At 39.7% G+C, this 12,278-nt stretch overlaps 1 protein-coding gene across 1 annotated transcript in view; it reads right to left on the bottom strand.

The window, feature by feature from the left end:
- Positions 1 to 12,278, bottom strand: part of LOC110531418 (5-hydroxytryptamine receptor 2C) — a 318,685-nt gene that overhangs the window by 133,469 nt on the left and 172,938 nt on the right. The gene's annotated exons all lie outside the window — the stretch shown is intronic.

The following is a 12,278-nucleotide window of genomic DNA, read 5'->3' as shown; positions in this document are numbered from 1 at the left end:
ATGTGGTCATAGTGCTGTGACTTTACTGCTTTATGTGGTCATAGTGCTGTGACTTTACTGCTTTATGTGGTCATAGTGATGTGACTTTACTGCTTTATGTGGTCATAGTGATGTGACTTTACTGCTTTATGTGGTCATAGTGCTGTGACTTTACTGCTTTATGTGGTCATAGTGATGTGACTTTACTGCTTTATGTGGTCATAGTGCTGTGTGCTGTGACTTTACTGCTTTATGTGGTCATAGTGATGTGACTTTACTGCTTTATGTGGTCATAGTGATGTGACTTTACTGCTTTATGTGGTCATAGTGCTGTGACTTTACTGCTTTATGTGGTCATAGTGCTGTGTGCTGTGACTTTACTGCTTTATGTGGTCATAGTGATGTGACTTTACTGCTTTATGTGGTCATAGTGCTGTGTGCTGTGACTTTACTGCTTTATGTGCTCATAGTGATGTGACTTTACTGCTTTCTGTGGTCATAGTGCTGTGTGATGTGACTTTACTGCTTTATGTGGTCATAGTGATGTGACTTTACTGCTTTATGTGGTCATAGTGATGTGACTTTACTGCTTTATGTGGTCATAGTGATGTGACTTTACTGCTTTATGTGGTCATAGTGCTGTGACTTTACTGCTTTATGTGGTCATAGTGCTGTGACTTTACTGTTTTATGTGGTCATAGTGCTGTGTGCTGTGACTTTACTGCTTTATGTGGTCATAGTGCTGTGACTTTACTGCTTTATGTGGTCATAGTGATGTGACTTTACTGCTTTATGTGGTCATAGTGATGTGACTTTACTGCTTTATGTGGTCATACTGCTGTGACTTTACTGCTTTATGTGGTCATAGTGCTGTGTGCTGTGACTTTACTGCTTTATGTGGTCATAGTGATGTGACTTTACTGCTTTATGTGGTCATAGTGCTGTGACTTTACTGCTTTATGTGGTCATAGTGATGTGACTTTACTGCTTTATGTGGTCATAGTACTGTGACTTTACTGCTTTATTTGGTCATAGTGCTGTGTGCTGTGACTTTACTGCTTTATGTGGTCATAGTGCTGTGACTTTCCTGCTTTATGTGGTCATAGTGATGTGTGCTGTGACTTTACTGCTTTATGTGGTCATAGTGCTGTGACTTTACTGCTTTATGTGGTCATAGTGATGTGACTTTACTGCTTTATGTGGTCATAGTGATGTGACTTTACTGCTTTATGTGGTCATAGTGCTGTGTGCTGTGACTTTACTGCTTTATGTGGTCATAGTGATGTGACTTTACTGCTTTATGTGGTCATAGTGATGTGACTTTACTGCTTTATGTGGTCATAATGATGTGACTTTACTGCTTTGTGTGGTCATAGTGCTGTGTGCTGTGACTTTACTGCTTTATGTGGTCATAGTGCTGTGACTTTACTGCTTTATGTGGTCATAGTGCTGTGACTTTACTGCTTTATGTGGTCATAGTGCTGTGACTTTACTGCTTTATGTGGTCATAGTGCTGTGTGCTGTGACTTTACTGCTTTATGTGGTCATAGTGATGTGACTTTACTGCTTTATGTGGTCATAGTGATGTGACTTTACTGCTTTATGTAGTCATAGTGATGTGACTTTACTGCTTTATGTGGTCATAGTGATGTGACTTTACTGCTTTATGTGGTCATAGTGATGTGACTTTACTGCTTTATGTGGTCATAGTGATGTGACTTTACTGCTTTATGTGGTCATAGTGCTGTGTGCTGTGACTTTACTGCTTTATGTGGTCATATTGATGTGACTTTACTGCTTTATGTGGTCATAGTGATGTGACTTTACTGCTTTATGTGGTCATAGTGATGTGACTTTACTGCTTTATGTGGTCATAGTGCTGTGTGCTGTGACTTTACTGCTTTATGTGGTCATAGTGCTGTGACTTTACTGCTTTATGTGATCATAGTGCTGTGACTTTACTGATTTATGTGGTCATAGTGATGTGACTTTACTGCTTTATGTAGTCATAGTGATGTGACTTTACTGCTTTATGTGGTCATAGTGCTGTGACTTTACTGCTTTATGTGGTCATAGTGATGTGACTTTACTGCTTTATGTGGTCATAGTGCTGTGTGCTGTGACTTTACTGCTTTATGTGGTCATAGTGATGTGATTTTACTGCTTTATGTGGTCATAGTGATGTGACTTTACTGCTTTATGTGGTCATAGTGATGTGACTTTACTGCTTTATGTGGTCATAGTGCTGTGACTTTACTGCTTTATGTGATCATAGTGCTGTGACTTTACTGATTTATGTGGTCATAGTGATGTGACTTTACTGCTTTATGTGGTCATAGTGCTGTGTGCTGTGACTTTACTGCTTTATGTGGTCATAGTGATGTGACTTTACTGCTTTATGTGGTCATAGTGCTGTGACTTTACTGCTTTATGTGGTCATAGTGATGTGACTTTACTGCTTTATGTGGTCATAGTGCTGTGACTTTACTGCTTTATGTGGTCATAGTGCTGTGTGCTGTGACTTTACTGCTTTATGTGGTCATAGTGCTGTGACTTTCCTGCTTTATGTGGTCATAGTGATGTGTGCTGTGACTTTACTGCTTTATGTGGTCATAGTGCTGTGACTTTACTGCTTTATGTGGTCATAGTGATGTGACTTTACTGCTTTATGTGGTCATAGTGATGTGACTTTACTGCTTTATGTGGTCATAGTGCTGTGACTTTACTGCTTTATGTGGTCATAGTGCTGTGTGCTGTGACTTTACTGCTTTATGTGGTCATAGTGATGTGACTTTACTGCTTTATGTGGTCATAGTGATGTGACTTTACTGCTTTATGTGGTCATAGTGCTGTGACTTTACTGCTTTGTGTGGTCATAGTGCTGTGTGCTGTGACTTTACTGCTTTATGTGGTCATAGTGCTGTGACTTTACTGCTTTATGTGGTCATAGTGCTGTGACTTTACTGCTTTATGTGGTCATAGTGCTGTGACTTTACTGCTTTATGTGGTCATAGTGCTGTGTGCTGTGACTTTACTGCTTTATGTGGTCATAGTGATGTGACTTTACTGCTTTATGTGGTCATAGTGATGTGACTTTACTGCTTTATGTAGTCATAGTGATGTGACTTTACTGCTTTATGTGGTCATAGTGCTGTGACTTTACTGCTTTATGTGGTCATAGTGATGTGACTTTACTGCTTTATGTGGTCATAGTGCTGTGTGCTGTGACTTTACTGCTTTATGTGGTCATAGTGATGTGACTTTACTGCTTTATGTGGTCATAGTGATGTGACTTTACTGCTTTATGTGGTCATAGTGATGTGACTTTACTGCTTTATGTGGTCATAGTGCTGTGTGCTGTGACTTTACTGCTTTATGTGGTCATAGTGCTGTGACTTTACTGCTTTATGTGATCATAGTGCTGTGACTTTACTGATTTATGTGGTCATAGTGATGTGACTTTACTGCTTTATGTGGTCATAGTGCTGTGTGCTGTGACTTTACTGCTTTATGTGGTCATAGTGATGTGACTTTACTGCTTTATGTGGTCATAGTGATGTGACTTTACTGCTTTATGTGGTCATAGTGATGTGACTTTACTGCTTTATGTGGTCATAGTGATGTGACTTTACTGCTTTATGTGGTCATAGTGCTGTGTGCTGTGACTTTACTGCTTTATGTGGTCATATTGATGTGACTTTACTGCTTTATGTGGTCATAGTGATGTGACTTTACTGCTTTATGTGGTCATAGTGATGTGACTTTACTGCTTTATGTGGTCATAGTGCTGTGTGCTGTGACTTTACTGCTTTATGTGGTCATAGTGCTGTGACTTTACTGCTTTATGTGATCATAGTGCTGTGACTTTACTGATTTATGTGGTCATAGTGATGTGACTTTACTGCTTTATGTAGTCATAGTGATGTGACTTTACTGCTTTATGTGGTCATAGTGCTGTGACTTTACTGCTTTATGTGGTCATAGTGATGTGACTTTACTGCTTTATGTGGTCATAGTGCTGTGTGCTGTGACTTTACTGCTTTATGTGGTCATAGTGATGTGATTTTACTGCTTTATGTGGTCATAGTGATGTGACTTTACTGCTTTATGTGGTCATAGTGATGTGACTTTACTGCTTTATGTGGTCATAGTGCTGTGACTTTACTGCTTTATGTGATCATAGTGCTGTGACTTTACTGATTTATGTGGTCATAGTGATGTGACTTTACTGCTTTATGTGGTCATAGTGCTGTGTGCTGTGACTTTACTGCTTTATGTGGTCATAGTGATGTGACTTTACTGCTTTATGTGGTCATAGTGCTGTGACTTTACTGCTTTATGTGGTCATAGTGATGTGACTTTACTGCTTTATGTGGTCATAGTGCTGTGACTTTACTGCTTTATGTGGTCATAGTGCTGTGTGCTGTGACTTTACTGCTTTATGTGGTCATAGTGCTGTGACTTTCCTGCTTTATGTGGTCATAGTGATGTGTGCTGTGACTTTACTGCTTTATGTGGTCATAGTGCTGTGACTTTACTGCTTTATGTGGTCATAGTGATGTGACTTTACTGCTTTATGTGGTCATAGTGATGTGACTTTACTGCTTTATGTGGTCATAGTGCTGTGACTTTACTGCTTTATGTGGTCATAGTGCTGTGTGCTGTGACTTTACTGCTTTATGTGGTCATAGTGATGTGACTTTACTGCTTTATGTGGTCATAGTGATGTGACTTTACTGCTTTATGTGGTCATAGTGCTGTGACTTTACTGCTTTGTGTGGTCATAGTGCTGTGTGCTGTGACTTTACTGCTTTATGTGGTCATAGTGCTGTGACTTTACTGCTTTATGTGGTCATAGTGCTGTGACTTTACTGCTTTATGTGGTCATAGTGCTGTGACTTTACTGCTTTATGTGGTCATAGTGCTGTGTGCTGTGACTTTACTGCTTTATGTGGTCATAGTGATGTGACTTTACTGCTTTATGTGGTCATAGTGATGTGACTTTACTGCTTTATGTAGTCATAGTGATGTGACTTTACTGCTTTATGTGGTCATAGTGCTGTGACTTTACTGCTTTATGTGGTCATAGTGATGTGACTTTACTGCTTTATGTGGTCATAGTGCTGTGTGCTGTGACTTTACTGCTTTATGTGGTCATAGTGATGTGACTTTACTGCTTTATGTGGTCATAGTGATGTGACTTTACTGCTTTATGTGGTCATAGTGATGTGACTTTACTGCTTTATGTGGTCATAGTGCTGTGTGCTGTGACTTTACTGCTTTATGTGGTCATAGTGCTGTGACTTTACTGCTTTATGTGATCATAGTGCTGTGACTTTACTGATTTATGTGGTCATAGTGATGTGACTTTACTGCTTTATGTGGTCATAGTGCTGTGTGCTGTGACTTTACTGCTTTATGTGGTCATAGTGATGTGACTTTACTGCTTTATGTGGTCATAGTGATGTGACTTTACTGCTTTATGTGGTCATAGTGCTGTGACTTTACTGCTTTCTGTGGTCATAGTGCTGTGTGCTGTGACTTTACTGCTTTATGTGGTCATAGTGATGTGACTTTACTGCTTTATGTGGTCATAGTGATGTGACTTTACTGCTTTATGTGGTCATAGTGCTGTGTGCTGTGACTTTACTGCTTTATGTGGTCATAGTGATGTGACTTTACTGCTTTATGTGGTCATAGTGCTGTGTGCTGTGACTTTACTGCTTTATGTGCTCATAGTGATGTGACTTTACTGCTTTCTGTGGTCATAGTGCTGTGTGATGTGACTTTACTGCTTTATGTGGTCAGAGGGATGTGACTTTACTGCTTTATGTGGTCATAGTGATGTGACTTTACTGCTTTATGTGGTCATAGTGATGTGACTTTACTGCTTTATGTGGTCATAGTGCTGTGACTTTACTGCTTTATGTGGTCATAGTGCTGTGACTTTACTGCTTTATGTGGTCATAGTGCTGTGTGCTGTGACTTTACTGCTTTAAGTGGTCATAGTGATGTGACTTTACTGCTTTATGTGGTCATAGTGATGTGACTTTACTGCTTTATGTAGTCATAGTGATGTGACTTTACTGCTTTATGTGGTCATAGTGCTGTGACTTTACTGCTTTATGTGGTCATAGTGATGTGACTTTACTGCTTTATGTGGTCATAGTGCTGTGTGCTGTGACTTTACTGCTTTATGTGGTCATAGTGATGTGACTTTACTGCTTTATGTGGTCATAGTGATGTGACTTTACTGCTTTATGTGGTCATAGTGATGTGACTACTGCTTTATGTGGTCATAGTGCTGTGTGCTGTGACTTTACTGCTTTATGTGGTCATAGTGCTGTGACTTTACTGCTTTATGTGATCATAGTGCTGTGACTTTACTGATTTATGTGGTCATAGTGATGTGACTTTACTGCTTTATGTGGTCATAGTGCTGTGTGCTGTGACTTTACTGCTTTATGTGGTCATAGTGATGTGACTTTACTGCTTTATGTGGTCATAGTGCTGTGACTTTACTGCTTTATGTGGTCATAGTGATGTGACTTTACTGCTTTATGTGGTCATAGTGCTGTGACTTTACTGCTTTATGTGGTCATAGTGCTGTGTGCTGTGACTTTACTGCTTTATGTGGTCATAGTGCTGTGACTTTCCTGCTTTATGTGGTCATAGTGATGTGTGCTGTGACTTTACTGCTTTATGTGGTTATAGTGCTGTGACTTTACTGCTTTATGTGGTCATAGTGATGTGACTTTACTGCTTTATGTGGTCATAGTGATGTGACTTTACTGCTTTATGTGGTCATAATGCTGTGTGCTGTGACTTTACTGCTTTATGTGGTCATAGTGATGTGACTTTACTGCTTTATGTGGTCATAGTGATGTGACTTTACTGCTTTATGTGGTCATAGTGATGTGACTTTACTGCTTTGTGTGGTCATAGTGCTGTGTGCTGTGACTTTACTGCTTTATGTGGTCATAGTGCTGTGACTTTACTGCTTTATGTGGTCATAGTGCTGTGACTTTACTGCTTTATGTGGTCATAGTGCTGTGACTTTACTGCTTTATGTGGTCATAGTGCTGTGTGCTGTGACTTTACTGCTTTATGTGGTCATAGTGATGTGACTTTACTGCTTTATGTGGTCATAGTGATGTGACTTTACTGCTTTATGTAGTCATAGTGATGTGACTTTACTGCTTTATGTGGTCATAGTGCTGTGACTTTACTGCTTTATGTGGTCATAGTGATGTGACTTTACTGCTTTATGTGGTCATAGTGCTGTGTGCTGTGACTTTACTGCTTTATGTGGTCATAGTGATGTGACTTTACTGCTTTATGTGGTCATAGTGATGTGACTTTACTGCTTTATGTGGTCATAGTGATGTGACTTTACTGCTTTATGTGGTCATAGTGCTGTGTGCTGTGACTTTACTGCTTTATGTGGTCATAGTGCTGTGACTTTACTGCTTTATGTGATCATAGTGCTGTGACTTTACTGATTTATGTGGTCATAGTGATGTGACTTTACTGCTTTATGTGGTCATAGTGCTGTGTGCTGTGACTTTACTGCTTTATGTGGTCATAGTGATGTGACTTTACTGCTTTATGTGGTCATAGTGATGTGACTTTACTGCTTTATGTGGTCATAGTGCTGTGACTTTACTGCTTTATGTGGTCATAGTGCTGTGTGCTGTGACTTTACTGCTTTATGTGGTCATAGTGATGTGACTTTACTGCTTTATGTGGTCATAGTGATGTGACTTTACTGCTTTATGTGGTCATAGTGCTGTGACTTTACTGCTTTGTGTTGTCATAGTGCTGTGTGCTGTGACTTTACTGCTTTATGTGGTCATAGTGCTGTGACTTTACTGCTTTATGTGGTCATAGTGCTGTGACTTTACTGCTTTATGTGGTCATAGTGCTGTGACTTTACTGCTTTATGTGGTCATAGTGCTGTGTGCTGTGACTTTACTGCTTTATGTGGTCATAGTGATGTGACTTTACTGCTTTATGTGGTCATAGTGATGTGACTTTACTGCTTTATGTAGTCATAGTGATGTGACTTTACTGCTTTATGTGGTCATAGTGCTGTGACTTTACTGCTTTATGTGGTCATAGTGATGTGACTTTACTGCTTTATGTGGTCATAGTGCTGTGTGCTGTGACTTTACTGCTTTATGTGGTCATAGTGATGTGACTTTACTGCTTTATGTGGTCATAGTGATGTGACTTTACTGCTTTATGTGGTCATAGTGATGTGACTGTACTGCTTTATGTGGTCATAGTGCTGTGTGCTGTGACTTTACTGCTTTATGTGGTCATAGTGCTGTGTGCTGTGACTTTACTGCTTTATGTGATCATAGTGCTGTGACTTTACTGATTTATGTGGTCATAGTGATGTGACTTTACTGCTTTATGTGGTCATAGTGCTGTGTGCTGTGACTTTACTGCTTTATGTGGTCATAGTGCTGTGTGCTGTGACTTTACTGCTTTATGTGGTCATAGTGATGTGACTTTACTGCTTTATGTGGTCATAGTGATGTGACTTTACTGCTTTATGTAGTCATAGTGATGTGACTTTACTGCTTTATGTGGTCATAGTGCTGTGACTTTACTGCTTTATGTGGTCATAGTGATGTGACTTTACTGCTTTATGTGGTCATAGTGCTGTGTGCTGTGACTTTACTGCTTTATGTGGTCATAGTGATGTGACTTTACTGCTTTATGTGGTCATAGTGATGTGACTTTACTGCTTTATGTGGTCATAGTGATGTGACTGTACTGCTTTATGTGGTCATAGTGCTGTGTGCTGTGACTTTACTGCTTTATGTGGTCATAGTGCTGTGTGCTGTGACTTTACTGCTTTATGTGATCATAGTGCTGTGACTTTACTGATTTATGTGGTCATAGTGATGTGACTTTACTGCTTTATGTGGTCATAGTGCTGTGTGCTGTGACTTTACTGCTTTATGTGGTCATAGTGATGTGACTTTACTGCTTTATGTGGTCATAGTGATGTGACTTTACTGCTTTATGTGGTCATAGTGCTGTGACTTTACTGCTTTATGTGGTCATAGTGCTGTGTGCTGTGACTTTACTGCTTTATGTGGTCATAGTGATGTGACTTTACTGCTTTATGTGGTCATAGTGATGTGACTTTACTGCTTTATGTGGTCATAGTGCTGTGTGCTGTGACTTTACTGCTTTATGTGGTCATAGTGATGTGACTTTACTGCTTTATGTGGTCATAGTGCTGTGTGCTGTGACTTTACTGCTTTATGTGCTCATAGTGATGTGACTTTACTGCTTTCTGTGGTCATAGTGCTGTGTGATGTGACTTTACTGCTTTATGTGGTCATAGTGATGTGACTTTACTGCTTTATGTGGTCATAGTGATGTGACTTTACTGCTTTATGTGGTCATAGTGATGTGACTGTACTGCTTTATGTGGTCATAGTGCTGTGACTTTACTGCTTTATGTGGTCATAGTGCTGTGACTTTACTGCTTTATGTGGTCATAGTGCTGTGTGCTGTGACTTTACTGCTTTATGTGGTCATAGTGATGTGACTTTACTGCTTTATGTGGTCATAGTGATGTGACTTTACTGCTTTATGTAGTCATAGTGATGTGACTTTACTGCTTTATGTGGTCATAGTGCTGTGACTTTACTGCTTTATGTGGTCATAGTGATGTGACTTTACTGCTTTATGTGGTCATAGTGATGTGACTTTACTGCTTTATGTGGTCATAGTGATGTGACTTTACTGCTTTATGTGGTCATAGTGCTGTGTGCTGTGACTTTACTGCTTTATGTGGTCATAGTGCTGTGACTTTACTGCTTTATGTGATCATAGTGCTGTGACTTTACTGATTTATGTGGTCATAGTGATGTGACTTTACTGCTTTATGTGGTCATAGTGCTGTGTGCTGTGACTTTACTGCTTTATGTGGTCATAGTGATGTGACTTTACTGCTTTATGTGGTCATAGTGCTGTGACTTTACTGCTTTATGTGGTCATAGTGATGTGACTTGACTGCTTTATGTGGTCATAGTGCTGTGACTTTACTGCTTTATGTGGTCATAGTGCTGTGTGCTGTGACTTTACTGCTTTATGTGGTCATAGTGCTGTGACTTTCCTGCTTTATGTGGTCATAGTGATGTGACTTTACTGCTTTATGTGGTCATAGTGCTGTGACTTTACTGCTTTATGTGATCATAGTGCTGTGACTTTACTGATTTATGTGGTCATAGTGATGTGACTTTACTGCTTTATGTGGTCATAGTGCTGTGTGCTGTGACTTTACTGCTTTATGTGGTCATAGTGATGTGACTTTACTGCTTTATGTGGTCATAGTGATGTGACTTTACTGCTTTATGTGGTCATAGTGCTGTGACTTTACTGCTTTATGTGGTCATAGTGCTGTGTGCTGTGACTTTACTGCTTTATGTGGTCATAGTGATGTGACTTTACTGCTTTATGTGGTCATAGTGATGTGACTTTACTGCTTTATGTGGTCATAGTGATGTGACTTTACTGCTTTATGTGGTCATAGTGATGTGACTTTACTGCTTTATGTGGTCATAGTGCTGTGTGCTGTGACTTTACTGCTTTATGTGGTCATAGTGATGTGACTTTACTGCTTTATGTGGTCATAGTGATGTGACTTTACTGCTTTATGTGGTCATAGTGATGTGACTTTACTGCTTTATGTGGTCATAGTGCTGTGTGCTGTGACTTTACTGCTTTATGTGGTCATAGTGCTGTGACTTTACTGCTTTATGTGATCATAGTGCTGTGACTTTACTGATTTATGTGGTCATAGTGATGTGACTTTACTGCTTTATGTGGTCATAGTGCTGTGTGCTGTGACTTTACTGCTTTATGTGGTCATAGTGATGTGACTTTACTGCTTTATGTGGTCATAGTGATGTGACTTTACTGCTTTATGTGGTCATAGTGCTGTGACTTTACTGCTTTATGTGGTCATAGTGCTGTGTGCTGTGACTTTACTGCTTTATGTGGTCATAGTGATGTGACTTTACTGCTTTATGTGGTCATAGTGATGTGACTTTACTGCTTTATGTGGTCATAGTGCTGTGACTTTACTGCTTTGTGTTGTCATAGTGCTGTGTGCTGTGACTTTACTGCTTTATGTGGTCATAGTGCTGTGACTTTACTGCTTTATGTGGTCATAGTGCTGTGACTTTACTGCTTTATGTGGTCATAGTGCTGTGACTTTACTGCTTTATGTGGTCATAGTGCTGTGTGCTGTGACTTTACTGCTTTATGTGGTCATAGTGATGTGACTTTACTGCTTTATGTGGTCATAGTGATGTGACTTTACTGCTTTATGTAGTCATAGTGATGTGACTTTACTGCTTTATGTGGTCATAGTGCTGTGACTTTACTGCTTTATGTGGTCATAGTGATGTGACTTTACTGCTTTATGTGGTCATAGTGCTGTGTGCTGTGACTTTACTGCTTTATGTGGTCATAGTGATGTGACTTTACTGCTTTATGTGGTCATAGTGATGTGACTTTACTGCTTTATGTGGTCATAGTGATGTGACTGTACTGCTTTATGTGGTCATAGTGCTGTGTGCTGTGACTTTACTGCTTTATGTGGTCATAGTGCTGTGTGCTGTGACTTTACTGCTTTATGTGATCATAGTGCTGTGACTTTACTGATTTATGTGGTCATAGTGATGTGACTTTACTGCTTTATGTGGTCATAGTGCTGTGTGCTGTGACTTTACTGCTTTATGTGGTCATAGTGCTGTGTGCTGTGACTTTACTGCTTTATGTGGTCATAGTGATGTGACTTTACTGCTTTATGTGGTCATAGTGATGTGACTTTACTGCTTTATGTAGTCATAGTGATGTGACTTTACTGCTTTATGTGGTCATAGTGCTGTGACTTTACTGCTTTATGTGGTCATAGTGATGTGACTTTACTGCTTTATGTGGTCATAGTGCTGTGTGCTGTGACTTTACTGCTTTATGTGGTCATAGTGATGTGACTTTACTGCTTTATGTGGTCATAGTGATGTGACTTTACTGCTTTATGTGGTCATAGTGATGTGACTGTACTGCTTTATGTGGTCATAGTGCTGTGTGCTGTGACTTTACTGCTTTATGTGATCATAGTGCTGTGACTTTACTGATTTATGTGGTCATAGTGATGTGACTTTACTGCTTTATGTGGTCATAGTGCTGTGTGCTGTGACTTTACTGCTTTATGTGGTCATAGTGATGTGACTTTACTGCTTTATGTGGTCATAGTGATGTGACTT

The sequence above is a fragment of the Oncorhynchus mykiss genome, chromosome 9 (assembly GCF_013265735.2).
Source record: "Oncorhynchus mykiss isolate Arlee chromosome 9, USDA_OmykA_1.1, whole genome shotgun sequence".
NCBI lineage: Eukaryota > Metazoa > Chordata > Actinopteri > Salmoniformes > Salmonidae > Oncorhynchus > Oncorhynchus mykiss.
Note: the sequence above shows the minus strand (reverse complement) of the source record. Positions and strands in the feature narration are given on the sequence as shown.